Raw genomic sequence first — 20,613 nt, forward strand, 5'->3', positions numbered from 1 at the left:
CTGTGAAATATTATCGCCTGGCTTGTCTCCACACAAGTGCTCTTTCAACAAGGCCTAATAGTTCTCTTGTTTCACTCGTGGATGCCATGGCTTGCCTGTTATTTATACTCAATGTCTGTCTGTCTGTCTGTCTGTCCTTACGTATACGCATCTGTTTCATAGGGCAGTTCTTCGCCTCACCATCCTCCACCCAACACACAGCTATTGCTTGCTTCAGGAAGGGTCCAGCTCCCCCATTTACTGTCAGTGCTCAGATAGTCTTTTGTAAAGCGGCTGGCAAGCACTGAGCAGATGAGGAAACCCTAAACCGTTTATTAGAAGCACTTTGCACCCTTCAAGCAGAGTGGAGCCACTGTAAATAATGGCAATAGCAGACCAGCCTGGATCAGGCCGGCCTGATAACTCAACTCGTTGTGGGATTTTGAGAGGAGTCACGCCTGTGCATGCACTGCAGAGTAGACCGTTTCTAACCTCAGCACTTAGATATGGAGTTTTGTCAAAGTAATGAAACTCTCAGATGACCAATGTATGACATTTCTGGCAACACTGGGCTCTTTTTAAAAATGTGGTTGTTACAAAGGAAGATGCAAACGCATTGCAGTTTATTACAAGTTAGCCTTATTTTCATAGTTTTGTAGTCACGTTATGATGACATTGTACTCACCATTTTATTTGCAAAGTAAATAAAAAATGAAATCCGAAGGGGCAAGAAAAACAGTTGACTATATGAACCACTTTATTTGGATAATAGTTCCTTGTTACACAGAAAAACGATGCACACACAAATTAAACTGTACTGTAGTGAATCAAAGTTGAACCAGGAAATCAATCTGTAAACTGGATGGGTGGATATTGGATTTGTAATTTTACCGTTCACCTCTGTTCATGATTGTCTCTAACTTGGTGAGTACAATGTTATTATCACTCGAAATGATGGCCAAAACTACAAAAACAAGACCAAAGTTGAAAAGAAAAAAACCTGAATTATCCATTAAGGATTTTTACATTCAGATCTACTGACGCTGTTTTCTGTTGCTCAGAGGAACAAGGGTATTTTCTTGCGAGGCCCTACATATGCCCCTATGCGTCTCACAGTGTCGGAACCCACTACATGTGGCTGCTATTGACACACAATGAGCACCATGAGGTGTTTTTGACAACTGACTGTGTAGATTTTTGACAACTCTGTTCATTGTCAGTTCATCTATTCAGCACGTCCCATATCAGATAGAGGTGGTAAGTTTGTAATTTGCCATTGAACTAAAAGAGGAAGAACAAGAAGAGTTTTAAACCTTAAAAGTGTGAGTGGAAACATTTTCAAATGTAAATGTTGATTTCTGTAATCTGGGCATACATTTACACCTTAAACATTCAGCAATATTTATTATGAGCTGCAATTAGCGCTCACGCACAGAATGTGTCACAGCAGGAAGATTAAGAGACTCAGTACAGAACAACTTTAAATTTAAGCACATAATTGTCTCAATCTGAGAAATACGAGTCCGTAGGGAAAGTATTTATGAAAAGTCAGGGTATTATTACAGCCCAGCTGGGGCCACTATGTGATGCTAAGAGTCACCTGCCTGTGGCCTCAGTGGTACTTTACAGCACTTAGCCTGTAGGGCTGAGGTAACAGCTATGACATCATTGTCTCCAGAAATGCTGGGGAGGTACGGTGCCACACAGTTGCCAGACTTCATAGCGCACATGAGTAGGAAATTACTTCATCCTCTCAGTTTTCGCACAAGGCCTGTTTACCAGTTTTACCCATGGGAGTTGGTCAGCGTGGGGCTGGCACATTCAATCACAGCTCGAGACATTTAACGTACGTAAAGGACACCTCTAAGGACTTTTGTGAGCTCTCCCAGGTCTCTACACCTGTATTTTGGTTACAACACCTGGTTGCTATAGGAACTGCTTTGTATAAACATGGTTTTAAGAGGTATATGTACAAAACAGTTTTTCTTTATTTTTGCATTAATTGGCACTTTGTGTCACTCTTGCTCTTGCCTTTAGAAAACAGTACAACTTTTTAAAGTGATCAATGCAAATTATTATTATTTATATCTATCTACCTGCAGGCTTGCTAATAGGGTAACCAGCCAGTAGAGAAAAGAGCAAAACACCTAACATTTAGGCTTTTTTCATTTTTGTGACATTCTTATCTTGCTTGTATAAATTTATATTTGGATTGTGGGAGATTAAAATATGTTTGACTGAGATTGAAATCAAAGAACATCAAGGGTCCTTAACTGTGTGACTACCTGAAGTTCAGTAATGTTGGCTTTGGCAGTAAAAACAGCAAATCATCCATGTCTTCTTTCTAATGTCTTGGGATTTCTACAGTCCAAATCACTGACCATAACATTTGCAGTATTTCTCTTTATTCCAGCAGGTACTGTAAAGTACTCTTATGTGCTCTCACACACACGTACACACACTGAAACTGCTACAGGAAACACTCAAACAAGAACATACAAGTGAATACAAGCTCCGCAGCTCAGCTGAAGCATAATTACTTTTTGGTTCCATTTCGAGTGGAAGTACATGCTGCCAATAATTGTCTCTAATCCAACAGAGAGATATAAAATATCATGTGTATGGATGAATACTGCTCAGGATGCAGCTCTGTTTCTGTATCTGGAGAATCAAATTGCTATATATAAAATACATGTTTGTGCTACATTATCCTCCACCAATACATAAACAGACATCCAATCTGGATGACTACTGACGTATACTGTATGCACCTGATATATAAAATGTTTTTATTTATTTAATTTTTCACTTTTACCTTTTTAGAATATAAATGCAAAATTAAATGTTATAGTTTTCAACAAATCTCAAAGTGGAATCTACAGAATTATACTGAAATAGGAATATCTCAAATGAATCAGTGTGGATCTTATAATGCATATTTTAAGTCTTTTTAAATAAGGACTATCATATATAAGGAAACTAACTCAATATTTAATTGCTCATTAAACATCAAAATACTATAGAATTATAAATATCATGGAATAAAATGATAACTTGTCCCAGTACCATAAATGTGAAAAAAGAGTTTCAAATAATAATTATGGAAATTCAACAATTAAAATACTAATAGTACTGTAAATATGCCACTGCTACTGAATTAACATATATAATATTATCAATTTTTTGAGGTCTACAAGCTAAATTCCATTGAAATTTTATTTAATTTTAAATTTAAGTGCTTGCTTATTGCCTTTATTACAATGAATAACAACTGAGTCCCCTGTCCCATTATTCTTCTGTCTCTAAAAATATGATAAAATCAAAAAAATAGAGTAAATAAAAACACTAATACCTGAGATCTGGTATCGTTCATGCATTAAAATCAGGTACCGTCACCTCCTCACAGGACAGTTTGTCTTCCTACGCATTTGTTTGTAGAAAAGAGCTTCTGTGGGTTTTAGCGGCCTGAGTGTGCAGATCAAGCTGCTTGTTTTTCTGGTTCGGGGCTACCCATGGACTTTGCTTTTTTTCATTTTTGTTCTAGCAAGAAATAGGGGAGTTCAGCGGTTGGACGGCTTGGTTGTTTTCTGGCCTGTGGGTAGGCTTTAGGAGCTTGAACGCCAGGGTGGTCTTACAGGCCTACAGCAATATAGCCTCTGATTTACTCACCACCCAGCACCTGCCTCACAAAGCCATTTGTGTAACTTTGTACATTTTCCGTTGATAAACTTAAATTCCATCAGATTTTCTTTGGCCACAGGCCCAACGGCTGATACTGACCTTACACAAATGTGTTGTGTGGTTGGATGAGAATCGTGGAAGTGAGAATGCCTAGCTTTGACTTTTTTCATGATGAGGCTTTCTCTCACGATTGAACCTGGGGATATCTGATGTGTGGCTGCAACAGCTTTTTAATCTTCTTGTCTATGATTTCATTCCCTCTGAAATATTTTAATTTTCATCTGCTGCAAAAAGAGCTTGTTTGGGTTCATTTAATCAGGAAAATAATCACACTGTAACAGATAAGTCGTTTGGAAGAGTATCTGAAATCGGCAGGATCTGAGGGGCTCTGAGTCACTGCAGTCACAAGTTATAGACAAATAAAGTCTTACACAGAACAGCTCATACACACACACACCAACACACTCACACACACACTCCCATCCTTCACAAGTGCACATACACTACACGCCCACTTTTAACCACCCAGTGGGAATGTGTTTTTCTAGTTCATTTGAAGCCGAAATATTTGAGCTGCATGAGTCCTCTTATGAAGTTCTGCCAAGAGGGAGTACAGAACTGCTGAGACCCTCAGACAACAACTCCAAAATTCCCAGAATTCAACAGGGCCAAAAACACCCACTTTTGTTCCAGATAGTAATGTTGCACAGGAAACAAAAAAAATGGTCTGACAAATAGACGGTTTACGTCACGGAGTGTGGCAGGGAATAAAGCCATCATCTTTAAGAGGTCAACGGTTATTGGTTTCATTGTTCTTCGAGCTCTGTTGAATTATGGTCGGCTGCATCGTTAATGTACAACACCATATTTTCAGATGGCTGTGTTTTTGTTTTTTCTTTCTCATTTTGCTCTTAACTTATTAGTCTTAAAGAATAAGTCTGGAGATATTCTATATGTTTTTCATATTGTCAACAAATCCCATGTAAAAACAGATATGAATTGATCCTACTAACAAGTATTGCCTATGCAGCCACTGTTGCTCTGGGTGACATGTTCCTTTTATTCCGATGGACATGACCACTGCAGTTTATTTTGAGTTGATACTACATACAGCCTCCTGCTGATGTAATGTAAATTCTCACTGTCACGCCTCCAATAAATACATTACTTTCTCCTGTTTGACAAATGGTTGCTAAAAGCTACAGTGCCCATCTGCTTTAGCAAATCAATCATCGGCAAGTATATGTTCATGACCTTTTTTAAACGTTTAGATCCTCAGTGGGAACAAATGAGTGCCACAAACAGGCTGAGGAAGTCGAGAAGTATTGAGAGATGGACTAACACATTGTTGGTTTTTGTCAGTTGATGGGATTTGTTGACAAAATCAAAAAGATAGAATGTCATCCTTTAGAGAGCACTTATAGCACGAACAGCTCTTGACTAAACGCTGTGTATGTTTGTGTGGCTGTTTCGCCACAATCAACCATAAACCACAAGAGATGAACAGGTCAGTAAGCTATGTGAAAAAGTGTAAAGCCATCCACTACTCGCTCAGACATCTCCGAGATTACTTAGTCTTGAAGCAGAAGACCTGCACTTTTTCAGTGACTAATAGTGGGAACTCAAAATGTTGACTAAAATTTAAAGCATAGTGCCATATAGTCTTGTAATTTACAAAAATAGATGAAAATCCCAGCAAAACTCCATGTTTGTTTTTGTTAGTTTTAGCGTCTCTGTCTCATAGGTTTCATGGTAAATGAAAACCTGTGTCTGTTTTTATGGTGGAAGGTTGTAGTGGTCAGCGTTATGGCTGCTGGTTTGGATCTTTGTGTGGCCAAGCATCATTTAATTTAATCTTTCCTCAGTCTCTCATAGCAGACTTGACATCAACCCAATGAGCTCCCCAGATATAACAAATGGTTGGAGCAATACCTACAAACCAAACCTGTTTCTTAGTGACCGAGTATAAAAAACAGTCTGATTATTGACAATGCAGATTTTTTATTATCTTCTGTAATGGAAAATCCACACCGATATTTGATATTTACAATCAATAAAGGCATAGTATGCAGCCGTGTCACATATACAAGAAGTGAATGTGCCTTTGTTCAGAATGACAGCTTGGGAATTCCTAAACTGTGACTCCTTCAGTAGTTTAGAGTATCGTTTTGCTGCTTGTTCCCTTCTGTGCAATTACAGTGCAGTGAGTGATTGAAAAACACTGGTGTAATGTCTCCTGTTTCAGGGCTGTCTTTATGCTGAACAGTAAATCTGTCTCAGCCATTGGTTCATTTAACCAGATAAGGAGTTATTCCAGGCCTCACACAAGTCTGATGTCAGAGCCACTAATGACTTTGCTGGCTTTCAGTGTTTTTTCATAGACATATCACAGGAAATAAACTGTTAAATGAGCCTGCAAAGCACTGATATTTATAGGTTGGTATAGGCTGAAAATATTCATATATTTGTATAGCTTGGACACATGTGACCCTCAATTTTGTGCAAGGTGCAAAAACACTCAATTCGGATATCTTTGAATTTGAGAAAGACTTTTTCCTGGAATTCATCCCTTCACAGTATTTAGACTTCACTTAGGATGACCCCTATAAAGTGTATTTTACAGTGTATGTTGTAGTCATAATGGTATCATACAGTAATTCAGGTTTTTAAGCAGTAAAAATGACAAATGGTGAGTTCTTTTTATCAGATTCTCCAAGTTGTACATCTCTTGTGGCTTCTTCACTGTTGAAATCATCAGGCTTTTCACAGTTTATTGTAGTTTTCAGGTCAAAGATCAAAGAAGTGTCAACTCTTGGTTATTTTTTGTCTTCACACTAAATTCATATTGGTTCCCTGAGCCAAGATGCCTCTTTTTCCCATTTATCCTCCAGTCAGGAGAGGGGAGAAGCTGAACAGTGAAACAGTCCTGCGTGAAACCTGAGCTACGTTTAAGCTGTCGCGCAATAAACCCTGGGCTGTAAAGTGAAAGCCTCCCATGTTGATGGGCAGTTAAAACACGTGGGGTCCCAAATCTTTACCGTCAAACTGGCTTTGGTTCTAACCCAGCACCTGGATTACAGGAGAGGAGGACAGATAAAATCCTTTAGTCATGGCTGCAAGTGCAATTGTTTTCATGATTGCTCCTGTTCATCATTGTAAAATTAGATGGGATTTGCGATTATTTTCCATGCCTTTTCTACCATTATTGCTCAGGCGGTTTGATCTCTAAGCAAAAGCATCAAGTGATAGCATTAGGCTGTCATCTGGAAGTAAGCCATGGGAGTGTTTCAGGCTGAAATAGGCCTTGTCATTGTTTTTTTCCAAGGAGGCCTCCCTCACTGAAAAGTGCTTTTCTCAGCACCGGCCTGTCTGGCTGCGCTTCCTGTCCCTCAGCTCTCCCATTCACGTTGTTATTAGGCCCACCAAATGGCCCTGGTTCACCGGTGGTCTCCCCTAATAACTGCCACTGATGGACAGGTCTCTCTGCTAGTGGCCTTGGGCTTCACTAGACATCCAGCGAGCAGGCCAAGCGCCCTTCACTGTAACATACACAAGAAAATGCTTAACTGCTGTAACATGAGCACAGAATGGAATAGATTGTAATGACTTAAAACACATCTAATTAAGAGAAAATATTGTAGGGCCACCAGTTGCTTTGGGATACTGGGGTTGGTTTCCTTAACTGCGCTGTTGAGGGACGTCGAGGAAGAAAGGGTAATCTGATCTGTAGAGTTAATCTGGATAAGTAAAGACATGTTTACACCACAAATGAGGTCTGAATATTCTCCAGTGCACTTTGCTGAATTAGAGTTTCAGTGGTATAATGAGGTGTATATGCCTTTTAAATGTGATTTACACGATTCCTCAAGCATGTAAAAATGACCTAAACAGAAATATGATCTTGGTAATTTTGAGGGGAACAGACCAACTATTTGTGTAGCCTGTTACCAAATGAACACCAGATACTGTGAGAGTGCTAATAACAACGGTGATGACAGTGCGGATGATTATAATGATGGGAGGGATGATGATGTTGATGATGATAATGATAATGATAATGGTAATGAAAATGTAGATGATGATGAAGATAGTGGTGATGACAATGATAATAAAGATAATGATCTCTGTGAATATAACTTTACATTTCTTTGACCTCTAGTGAAAGATTGTATCCACAACTGACTGTTCATACACAGTTTACAATAACAATGGTAGATTTGCTACTGGCAATTCATAGTCATTTTTGAAACAATGGGTCTTAGATTTCACACAGAAGTAAACAAAAGCAGTCTTCTCATTTGTAGCAAACGACTATGGACTTTGTCGGCGGGAAAGGATTACTTTTGCTAGCAGATTTGATTAGCAGAGCGTAAGCTAAAGCTAACGCCAAAACTCTGTGAGTTGGTTAAAAACTCTGACTACAGCTGACTTTTTCATGTTGTTGTTTTAAACAAAAACCCTATAGAAGGGTCTTAAATATGCATATGATGGCAATATGATGAAATGCCTTAGCTACAGCTACATATCCCAGGCAAAAAAAAGAAAAGCTGATGGTCAATTTAGAAAACATGTCAATAAAGGAGCATTGTTGTGTGTTGTGGAGCTAATTAGCCCTAGTATTGTACAGTACAGAATAAAAATGTAAATGTTATTCATTCTAATATAACCCTTGAATGGTTTGGTTGCTTACTATAAAAACATACTTGGACAAGCAAGACAGAGGTTAAATTTATGCTTTAATGTTCATTTTTTCAATCAGTATGTTTTCGAATGTAATGCTTTCCCAGGTAACTCTGGTTGGGGTTGCTGGGGTGTAAAATTCCCTTAAACTCTGATAGCTTCCAGGACTTGCTTCAACACATTACAATATCACACAGTGGACATGCTGGTCATGGACGCATTTTTTTAAATGTAGACTGTAGCACTACAAAATAATGTAGTATGAAATCTTAAGCCTTGGAAGTAACACTGGGCACACATCGGTTAGTACTGTACGGCTAGGGAGTAAGCCAGTTAGCTGGAAATGCTAATCTTTGCGGTTTACATTAGAGCAGACACCGTTTAATCCATTTCTTACACTGTTCCTTACTCTTTTGCTTTTGTATTTTTGGTTTTGGAGAGAGTTAAAAAACAAACCACCCTCCAAACTATTCATATATGGTGTATCGCCCTTACTACAGCCCCATATGCACTGCTTAAAATGCAGAGAAATCCAAAGTTTGACATGCCTGCCTAACAGTTAAGCTATGATTGGACAATTTCATGATTAATGGACTAATGAATCTCGTTTTGTGAGCCCAAGCAGTCTCACAATATTTGCTCCAACACTGCAAGGGTGTCATGATACATTTTATTAAGTGTCTTTAAAATGGATCCTTAAAATTCCCCCTGAGGATCTTTTAAGTCTCAGTTTGCTGCTGCCCCTCCAAGTTGTTCCTGTCTTTAATGTCACAAACTCCCACAATCTAAACAAGGATATTTGAGCAAAAGATTAAACTTAAAAAAAAACTCCCTCTCTTTTTTTGGCATTTTCTATTTATAAAAGCACATTCCTTGCAATATTAGCGACTATATGTCTATGAAAAGAGGTCTTGCTTAAAAATATGTTCTTAGGGGGTGGCAGGCTGAATTCCCCATTTCCCCTGGGTGCACTGAAAGTGGCCGTCTCTGGCCGATGTGAGGGAAGGGGATAGGGAGGGAGATATGAGTCTGCGGTGCTCAAAAGCCCCAGCCTCGACCTTACAAACAGCCCAGGCTCATTCCACTCTTGGCAAGAGCTTGAACTCTGTTGCTCTGTTTCCCCTCTGGCAACCGTGTAGTGCTGGCGGGAAGATTCGGGACAACATGAACCCTTCTGGCTTCTAGAACAAATTTATAAGGCAGCAATTCAGGTTGTGGCCACTGGGTTGTAGTTTCTTCTTTCATTTGTGACCTCCTCAGATTCTGACACTGAAGGCTATATCCTTTACCAGTCAGACATAATCACTTTATTGTAGCGCTGCTGCAGAAACTGGAAGAAGTTGGCAGTAACATGTCTGGTCTCTCCAGTGAGGATATTTCCTGTTTCCCATGAATCCTTAGTTCAGTCTCCAACCAGCCTCTGGCCTGCTGATTTAAACCCTTTAGAGGTTTTCATGCATTAAAAACAGCTTGACAATTTTTATTGTAAAACTAGCGGCTTCTTATGCATCACCGCTCGTGATTCTGAGTGTCTTCAGTTCAGTAGCTAATCTGTTTAATTCTTTATAAATAAACAAGTTAAATAAAATGAATTATACTGTATCAACTGAAGACTTTTCTCCTGACCCAGACTGCATATTGAGCAATCCTGTGAGGAGTTCCAACCCTGTTTTAGCCACGACTAACGGTGTACTAACAATTTGCACATAGAATATCGTTTGTAAAGTACTTAAAATATTAAAATACCTTGGGCTGAGCTGATTTACCAGCATTTTGCTTCTTGACAGACTTCTAGTAAGAATCAGCTCCAACATTTAAGCCAGCTCTTTAAGGTGCAGATTTAAAAGAATAAGTTGATAGGACAGTCAATTACAAATATTGAGTCCACTGAGTTCTGCCCCACTTTTGTGATTTAGGAATAGCAAACACAAATGCTGAAATGAACTAGGGAGGGGTGGGGGTGGCAGTCCTGGAACAACAATGATGTGTCCTCGCGCCCCAAAGGTATTTTGGGATTTGACGTCTAGACGATAGTGCTAAAAGGCCCATTAATCACAGCAGACTGCTGGATTTAGAGTCAGTCACCATTCAAAGGCAGAAACACACGAATGGCTATGAGGAGATTTAGTGATTCAAGGACATTATGCTTTGAAATGGATGATTTTTAGGAGTCAGCACTACAATGAACATTCAATACCCCACTCGAGAAATAAAACAACTAAAAATGTGTTGTTAACGTGTGCATAAATTAATCCATTTATCATATTATCTATCTGCACAGCTGTATTAGTAATAAGAAAAATATTTTTTACAAAGTTAGCAACAGAAATTTTAAAACATTGTATGGGTGATTTGTGAACAATAAGGAGAAAAAAAGATTTGTTTGCTCCATTTAATTTTTCTCGTACACCTTTTAAGCGAGATCTCGAACTTCTCGGCTGTCTATTGGTGTAAAAGTTGACTGTCATAAAGTTCTTATCAGTGGGAAGCATGTTGAGGGCATACGGCGACCGAGGCTCATAAAAACCTCAGCCACACTTGGCATCTTTTCCACAACATGTGGGGATTACTGAGTCAGCAATATAACCTCATGCACACAAACACAGAGGCAAACACACACAGCTATCACATCCCCCAACACTGTGGACCATTTGTGGCTACTTGATGCATGTGTTAGATAATAAAAGGAACATCCTCTTTACATTCTCCTTCTGCCGTCCAGAGAAGAGGCCTGGGGGAGGTGAGAAGGGGGAAGGGATACGCTTTCCTGTGTTTTGCTGAGTTCAGATGACTGTCATGATTAAGTCAAATGAGCAGAGGAGGATTTACAGTCCCCCTGTGTGGGGAGATAAGGCGAGAGGAGTCACTCTGACTGACAGCGCATGCCTGGGAGGGAACATAACCCACCTGATGGAGAGAGGTTTTCAACTTTCATAATCTCTCCCTCTTCCTCCATCACATTCATCATCCCTTGCTCTCTTTCTCGACCGCTTGACTGCTTACCAACAGTAAAAAAGAGCCTCCAGCGATGTGCAAAGCCTGTCTTTAAAACAAAGCCTCCACCTCCCCTGTCTTCACTCCCGGCCTATCAGTGTCTTACTCACCTTTCTCAGTCTCCCTTCCTCATCTAACAGTGCTGTTTCTGTGTCCACCCCCCCCCCCAAATCCCCTTAAACACACCCCCTCTACTCTCCCCTTTCCTGAGTCTGAAATAAATCAATGCTGGTTGGAGCTCAGTTGTAATAAATCAGGCCCTGTCCTGGACTGGAGCCTGCCCAGTCAGCCTGTCACTGCCTGGCCTTCGCTCAGGATTAATTAAAGGCCTGATATAAAGCCCAGATGTGCTGGAGCAAGGGAGCCCTGAACCCCTTTGAGCAGCTTTAGGCTCTCTCTCTCTCTCTCTCTCTCTCTCTCTCTCTCTCTCTCTCTCTGCACATACACATGCACAAATGCATGCACTGTGTATCAACATGTGCACACACAAGGTAACCAAAGGGGAGCATGCATGCACCTTCCAAGGCACACTGCCAGTTACACACACAGACACGGGGCAATAAAGGTCTCCACATGTGTCCATGTCTTCCTTGTAATTGTCATATGGTCATATTGCGCTCATCATGCCCTCTGTACTCATCATGTCCTCCCTGTCGGAAAGTCTCTCTCCCTCTGTGATATTCCTACATAAAGTGAGTAGAGGCGGGGATAGGGGTGGGTCCACAGCAGATGTATTTGCTGTATGTTTTTGCCTACTTAGGTCTGCATCTGTCCAAAACATCTAAAAGAACAGCTGGAGAATTTGGAGATCCTCTGGAGAAAAAAAATTAAAGGTGAAGTCGGAGATCCGTGTGTGCAGTTAGTTAATTGGAGATATAAAGAAGAGAAGAGGGAAGAGTTATTTTCGAGCAACAGGGTTATGGAAATAAAAGTCCTGCAGCGGTTTGAATGAGCATGAAAGTCTCCTGGTTGAATCATCCGTTTAAAAGATGAGCAACCACATTAGAAACAATATGGTTATTTGATAAAAAGGCAAAGGAAAAAGCTTCTGTCCATAATCTGAGGAGGGAAGTCAACTATGACTCCCACAGGGCATTTTGGTAAGAAACATCCAGTCACCAGGCTTAAAATTGTGCTGTGTGCGCTGCTAATGGTGGGCAGATATTAAAGTTAATGTTTTGTAAAAACCTAATAATACATTCAGCAGTTAAGTCAACTTCTGGATATTGGGTCAGTTTTGCATGAATTCATCAAAGATGCCGCTGTGTTTTGTTTCAAATTGCAACAAAGAAGTGTTCTTAATTTCCAACAGCTCTTTGCACTTCTGACTGGTTTATTCTACATATCAATGATATATTGTTGTATTTAGAGCCATCTACCACAAAAAACAAGATTTCTTAGAAACTATGTAAGTTTCAAACTCATTCTACCTTGGCCATGACAATGCTTTTGAGGCTGTTAATTGTGGTTCCAACCTATCCAACGTTTCTGTTTTATATATGGGTCCCTTGGTGGGGGTTGGCAGGGTGGTGTTGCTGGAGGGTGGAGGGGTTGTTCTGACTTGTGAGGTCAAGGGTTGCAAGGCATACTTTATTGCATGATGACTGAGAAGGGGATTAGATGAGTAAGATATCACTCTGTTTTCTGGTCACGGCTGAGTGAGGTTAACTCACAGTGGCCCTGGGGCCTGGGCTGAGAGGAAGGGGGGTGGGGGGTGGGAGAGGGTATCGCGAGGGCAGGGGTGGCTCGGGGGACTATTGGGCTGATTTCTGATAGCCGCAGAGCGGTCTGGCCTTCCCGTTCTACGGCAAATGCTCACACAGGAAATTAGAGGTCTGGGCTTCCCTTTTTCACACGAGCTTCTCTTGCACACAGCCTCTTTCTTTTATTTTGGCAGGTCCGTTTGACACTTCACAATGCACAAAAGACTATTTTGACAGAATTAGCATATGCTGTTTCATGAGAAAAAATATGTAATTTTATAGACTAAAATTTCACCTCTGCGGAGCTATTTTCCAGCATTTTTTTTGTGGTCACGTGAGAGTCTGCGAAACCTTTGTCCTCCTCCACAGCTCAAACTACACACAGCGGAGCCCATTTATTTGTCTGGTCTGTGGGATGTCTGCACCCATAACACATTTATTGTTTAAAGTTCAGCACATATAAATGACTATCATCCTTCTTCATATCGGAGCTTGCAGAGGCCAGTCTGAAGATGTGGGGCCCATGCAGTCAGAGATCATGGCTTAAACAGATTGAGGCCATTCTCTCGTGTCAGATATGATATAGCCGCTTGGTGCCTAATGGGCCTGGAAAAAGAGGTAAACATGTCCTCGACCCTGTGAATTCCATTACATAAAGAAGTTGATTTGCAACTCTGGGTACACTAACGGCAAAGATGGAACTGAACTTCCCAGATAAGCCCTAAAGCTTGATAAGCCAAGGCCACAGAATCCACTGGAGAAAAACTCTGACAAATAAACAAACTGCAGGGCTTTTAAATCGTTGCTATAACATAACATTAACATGTTTGAGTGTATTATCAGATAATCGACAAACGACTCTGCAAAGTGTTCTCACTTAGACCTTAAGATACAATCAACACCCAGGATGAATGTAACTTGGTATCCAGGCGTTAAAGCAGGAAGAAAAATAAACCCCGAGAGTAATTGCTGATATGTTCCTAATGTGCCCCCTCACCCTTACCTCCCCTTCTCTGTACCTCCTGCTGATAGGCCACCCCTGATGGCTGTCACACCTGGTGTTGAAGACGGTAGGGTGTATTTTATCTGCTCAGGGACCATTGGGGGGCTATTCGTCTTCCTCCAGACTGGTGTTGGGAGGTCAGGGACAATCCCTCTGTTTATCCCCCTGTCCGTCAACGCTGCACACATCCCTGGAGTTTCTCCTGCGTCTCCCCCGTGAAAGTGAGGCACACTTGTGCTGCTGGGCCGGAATGCTGAATTAGGGCAATCAAGATGCTGGACACTAAATTCAACGAGGAAGGAATGATGTTTTGAAACATATTTAATGCCGACACATGTGTACTGCAATTTATGACTCAAGTTTAGCCTTAAAGAAATACACGTCCTGACACAGTGTCTGGGTGAGTGGCAAAAAAAGCTTTCACCAATATGACTTTCTTGAGATGAACATGCTTGTATCTGTGTTTGCTTTTGCAATATACTCCTGCAAAGTAGTTAACCTGGCATTGTTTAGATGTGGAGTATGCCCAGTGGCCAGTAAGAGCACTGTTTATCTACTCTGCATTGCACTACTGCTTCTGCCTGCACACGTGTGTCTGGGATTCTGGGATAGGTCCCCTGGGCCGACAGACCACACATGCGGAGAACGTGAACTCAGCACTCGAACCAGTTCCTCCATGACAAAAAAAAGGAAAAACCAGTGAAACAAGTACTTAAAACGAATGTTTTTGACACACAAATGTGCACAAAAGTATGCATCAATCACAGCATAAAATGGTTATTTGGGAGCACAATTTTGCTAGAATAAATAAATCTTCTGAAATTACATAACACAGAGATGAGGTAATGTCTTGCTTTAGCCATTTTCAGCTGTACATCAGGCTATCTCAAGCCACATATTTCTCTTCCAGTGAACCTTTCCCGTTCATAAAATAAATCCAACACTGTCTTTTTTGGGACATTAATTAAACAATGTTTTATGTTTTATTTCCTTTGTTGTCAAGAATAACAGATATTTTTGCATGTTTAAAGCAAGAAAGAGCGAAAGAGGGGAGACAGAGTGAGAGGGATGGAGGGAAAAGAGAAAATGAGTGAAGTAGGGGAGGGAGGAGTGTATGAGTGGAGAAGTTGAAATTTGACTCACAAGCTTGCACTCTTGCCTCTCTCTCTGGGACTCCTCTACTTGGCTTCGACTTAATTGCGTCCCCGATATAAACAAGGGGGTTAGTGTGAGAGCAGACCAGCAGCTGAGGGGCTCAAGCAGAGGGCCAGACTGGGGATTGAGTTCAGAGGGGAAGGACTTAACGCAGAAACTGATATAAAATATGCAAGAGAGCGAAAAGGAGAGGGACATGGACAGAGGATTAAAGATCGAAGGGAAGAAATGATAACTCCTAATACAGCAGAGATGACAAAATTAGTCTGGAGAGAAATGTGCCAGCTTCACCATTTCACATCTCACCATATTTTGCATCAAAGCCAGCTTGACTGGCGTATCAAGTGGTAATGCTGCGCTGTAATGCCAGAACTGGGGCATCAGACAGTAGCCCTTCTGGCTCCAGCGCAGTCAAAGCTGCCTCTGAACATCTCTTTCACAGATGCTCCCCTCTGATCGATTAGTTCCAGCCCTCTCAAACAGACAGCTAGGGATTGGATTCCATTATAAGTGATCCCTGCTCAGGGTCCTAAGACCACCAGTCCCAGGCAGATGCTGCTGAGGTGTACCTCTGGATTAAGCTCCTAAACTAACAAAATATCTGAGGTAAGGGCCACATACAGTATGCTTTACAGTAGCAGCCCCAAATACCTGTGGCTGATACAATTTCTGGACTGGTACAGATTGTTGGAACCAGGCTACATAAGAAAAATACTGCTGGGCAAAATACAAGTGAAGAGCAGATTGTTTTCTCTGACAAGTTTTAGTTTAAAGGAATAGTTCAACATGTGGGCAAATATGCTTACTCATTTTCTTGCTGAGAGTTAGATAAGAAGATCAACACCACTCTCATGTTTGTCCGTTAAATATGAAGCTACTACCAGCAGCTGGTTAGCTTAGCTTAGCATAAAGACTGGAAACAGGGGGAAACAGCTAGCCTGGCTCTGTCCAAACGTAACAAAATCTTCCTACTTGCACCTCTAAAGCTCACTATTAACATGTTATATCTCGTCAGTGAATGCTCGGTTGCAGGTTTACATTGCTCTGATCACTTTTTCCAAGCAAATACACAAACACACTCTTGTCTGTTTAATCCGTACAAAAACTAAAGTGCAAAAACAACACTTTGTGATTTTAAGGGGGTTATGTGCCAGACGAACAAGTACTGTTCCAATTCAAAGTCCACTTCTAGCCAAGTACAGTCAAAATGACCGAAAGTGTTCTTGCTTGCCCCCTTTTTATTGAGGATACTTTGGGAGCTAAGTCTTGTGTGGACTTGAGGTAGCCAAGTATCCCAGAATGCACTCAACTCTGCAGTTTGGACTCACGAGTTGAACATGCTAACACGAAAGTGAATAAGCATCATTCCCAAAAATGTCTTAACTATTCATTTAAATGGCTTTTTTGGCAGCACTGCCGGACAAACTTTTATTTTTCCAGTAAAATGTGCCTTATTTCTGCCTGTTTCTGAACACCATGTCCATGTACCGTTAGTGTAGTATTCATATCATACAACACATAACAAATGAGCTGATACATAGACAAGTTACCTTCGTTGGCCACAGAGAGGAAAGCTGCACCTAACCCCCTTAACTTCGTCTTGTACCTATCCATCTTTGCCAGAACCGTTTACTGTAAGGGCCATTAGGACTTAAATAACCGCATGTTCTCATGTGTGCTGCCTTTTTTTTTTTTTTTTTTACAAAATAATGTGACATGTGACATTTTGGGAGGAAACACTATTTCATTAAAAGGACAAACATGTCTTATACTGAATATCTGAAATATAATAGGTTCTAAAAATGATAAACTGAATTTTCTGCACTAGCTATATATTTTTATATTGTGTTTCCATCAGATTGTAACTCTAATGTGTTTGACAAATTTAGTTTAAATGGTTTTCGGAAATTGGGTCTGTTTTCGATATATATATATATATATATACATAGCATATAAGCAGTACAAATACAAAAGGTCTGGAGTCAGTATTTACATGTTTCTGTGCTGGAAGAGATTTTTACACTGATATAAAGAATACACAAGAACTAGATATTCTACACCAACTTTCAATATAAACACTGTACCATGAGTGATTAATCACTGCTGATGCGATGTAATTTTCTGATGAACACTGTATTTCTCTACTCACAGTTCCATACAAAGTGGGATATGAGAGTTCCCAGGAAACTGGTATTTGACGTGGCATGCTACTCAGGCCATGTTGTCCTCTAAACTGGGACAAATTGTGTCTTGGGCAGCTGCCAGGGTGTAAAATGCCCAATTTCAGTCCCAGCTATTTAGGCGGCAATCATCCACAAGGTCAGGCCGGTCTCAGCACTTCATTTCTCATCTATTTTGTTTCCACGCCTGACAACTAAATGATGGCTGACGTCGACTCCCATGATTTGCACATTGGCTGCAAAGTTGTAGCAGACATGAGTGTGTGTGTGTGTGTGTGTGTCCTGCAGCCCTGACCCCTCTGCTCATGTCCTGCAGGGGATAAAGGAGTAGGACAAACACATGTGACATCATTCTGAAGCCACAGATTATAGCACTGACCGGGCTGTCGTCGGTGTGTGTGATTGAGTCCATATTTTTTTTTAAGATGTAAATGATTAGGCGATTTGCCAAGGCATATCTCCTTTTGTCATCAAAGTTCCCATGAACTTTTTTCTTCCAAATGTCATCTGGATGCCATCCTATCTGGAATTAGATTATCTATCTACTCAGAGTAATCGCAGAATGTGCCTGTGTACGTTATGGGTCAAAATCCCACAAATTCTCCAAAAATATAGCGCAATTACAGGCACAATCAAGTGGCTCATTAGCAAATCAGTGTCGAAACTTTGCAGCCCTGCAGCATTTGGCTTTTAACTGATGATGAAGTTGTAATGCAGTTATAGGCAAAGAGCCCCCATTGCACCCCATTGACACAAAGCCCCAGTTTCTGTAACAGATACACTGCTGATAGTCATAATGTATCAAAGAGAACACCATGAATAGCACTGAGTATATCTGAGCTCAGAGGATGTGATGCTGCGCTGCTGCATCTCTCTGAAGTTGACTTCAGGGGGAAGGAAAAAAAGGTGGGGTAATGACAGCAGCTTCCCACACACACACACACACACATGCACACACACATTCACACACACACACTACAAGGTTAGGCAGCTTAAGGTGTTCCCTGCTGAGAGTAAGATGAAAACAGATGCTTGTTTCTCACTGATTGTGTAACCAGAAGCTTTTACATCAACTGGAAATCTATAAAATAGTATCAGGCCAATCAGGCAGACATCAGTAAGTAGTTGTAATAAAAGTGAATAAGTGACTTTATAGTTTGATCACATTTGAGCAGTGGTGATTGTAACTGCTCTAGTTTCTCTCTCTCTCTCTCTCCAGTGGCAGTTTCACATGGGAGGTCATTTTTACACACTTAACATTGTGACATGAACAACTGTCTTAAATTTCCAAGTCTACTCTTGTAGAATACATTGGTGGGAAACTAGTATTGTTTTCAACTGTGTTATTAAAGTTGACAGAGGTCTTTTTTTCCTCTTCCTTCCTTTTTCAGAGAGTTTTGGCAGCATCTCCAGCCTTAAAGTGTACTGACAGATACCGTTCATCAACAGCAGCAGGGACATGATTAACATCATCCACCCCTGGGTACTTAGCTGGAATAAACAATTAATGTGTGAAGGCTTTAACAACTACCTGCTACTAAATGGTGATAAGAGTCATTAAGTGGAGTCTTCCTATATGGCTGTTTCTATCATATGCAAATGAATGAACACATAAAAACAATGTGTTGTGGAAACATACAAACTTGTTTGGCATTAGCCTTGAAAAAAAAAGCCTGATACAAACACCCAGTTTCAATTCATTTATGAATTTTAATTTATTTAGTAATATTGCAAACCCACTTTCTAAGGTGAGAGCATATTTTTAAGTTCAAGTTTTACGTTAAAAGTTAAAGTTTAAGTTTAAAGTAGCAATCTGTGCTATCTTTTTTATTTTGGTAAATCTCTGATATTTATGGTATTTTTTCCACTGTGTAGTTTTCCTAGGATTTTCTGTTCTGACATTTAAGCTTTTGTAGGTTTTCTTTGTCTGTTCAGTCATGGTTGCAAATGCTAGTCATACTACTTCTTCTTCGTTTACTCCAAACATGATGCTATTGCAGGAAATATTAAGCAAATCTCTTCCTGTGCTTCAGTGGAGTTTTCTCAAAAGAACAAGGCTAAACAACCTTTGGCATCGAGAACAAAAGCTCTGAAATGCTTCGATATACAATCTTAAAATCTAATATACTGTAAGATGTCAATCATTGATAAAGAGATGATACAGTTTGGTTCTTTTACTTGTTACAGATCTCTGTTTACAATGTACTACAACTAGAAAGAAACCCAATTTAAATTCGGATGGAATAGAAATTGAATTGTGAAGTACTTTGTGTGTTTGTGGCATGTTCATACACACACACACCGTATGCGAATGTCTGGTCTTCATTAGTGGAGGAGGGATAACAAGAGCTCACTCTCTGAAAATACTCCAGTCCACGACATAAAACCCTGCATGGTTGTACAGCCAGGAGCCAGAGAGTGACCCTGTGTTTCACCTGACTTCACTCACTGTTACAGCTTGTAGGACAAAACACAAGGCAGAAACATCAAATGTAATCATGTAATGTAAAAATGTAATTAAAAGTGCACTGTTTCATAGTGTTGGTGAGTGAATGATCCCAGTTCATTTTGTCATTTGTAGTCTGTGCTACTGCTAGTAACCACTAGGGTGCAGATAGTCTAATCGTGTGTGAGTGAACGGATGAATTGGGGAATGAGCTACTTCCTGAACCCATGAGGTGCTTCACATTCACATTTTTTTCCCTGATTCATTTTGGGCTAAAGGAACAATAGGTCAAACATGACTGTTATTCACGTCCGTTGTGGAGTTGCAGCACTGGCAGTTCCTTGGTCTTTCAAAACTCACTGTGGCTTGTATAAAATAAAGTCACACACAGAGATTTGACTGAAATACTGCTTCTTCATTTGCTTGTATGGCTTGAGAATAAAATGTCCTGCAATGCAAGACACTTGTTAATAGCATTGTTGTGCCTGTGTCCTGAGGTGATGCTGGATTGGAACCAGAGCTGATCAAGGCATATTTTAAATGATCAGAATGAGCTTAAGTAGGCCTGATTAAATTTTGATCCCTTAAAGTAATCACAGGACTCCCTCTATGCCAGCTGTCATATCGTTCTATTAAAATATGCCCTTGCTGAAATAAAATTAGTTCACGAGGTCACTGAAACAAAGTCCATTCAGAGAACATGAAACTATTGAAGGCTGACTAATATAGCAAACGTTAATTTAAAAATATTCTGTTGGGTGTTTTATCATTTTGGTGAGTTTTTTTTATGTA

This window comes from Enoplosus armatus, chromosome 14, assembly GCF_043641665.1.
Source record: "Enoplosus armatus isolate fEnoArm2 chromosome 14, fEnoArm2.hap1, whole genome shotgun sequence".
In the NCBI taxonomy this organism is placed as follows: Eukaryota; Metazoa; Chordata; class Actinopteri; order Centrarchiformes; family Enoplosidae; genus Enoplosus; species Enoplosus armatus.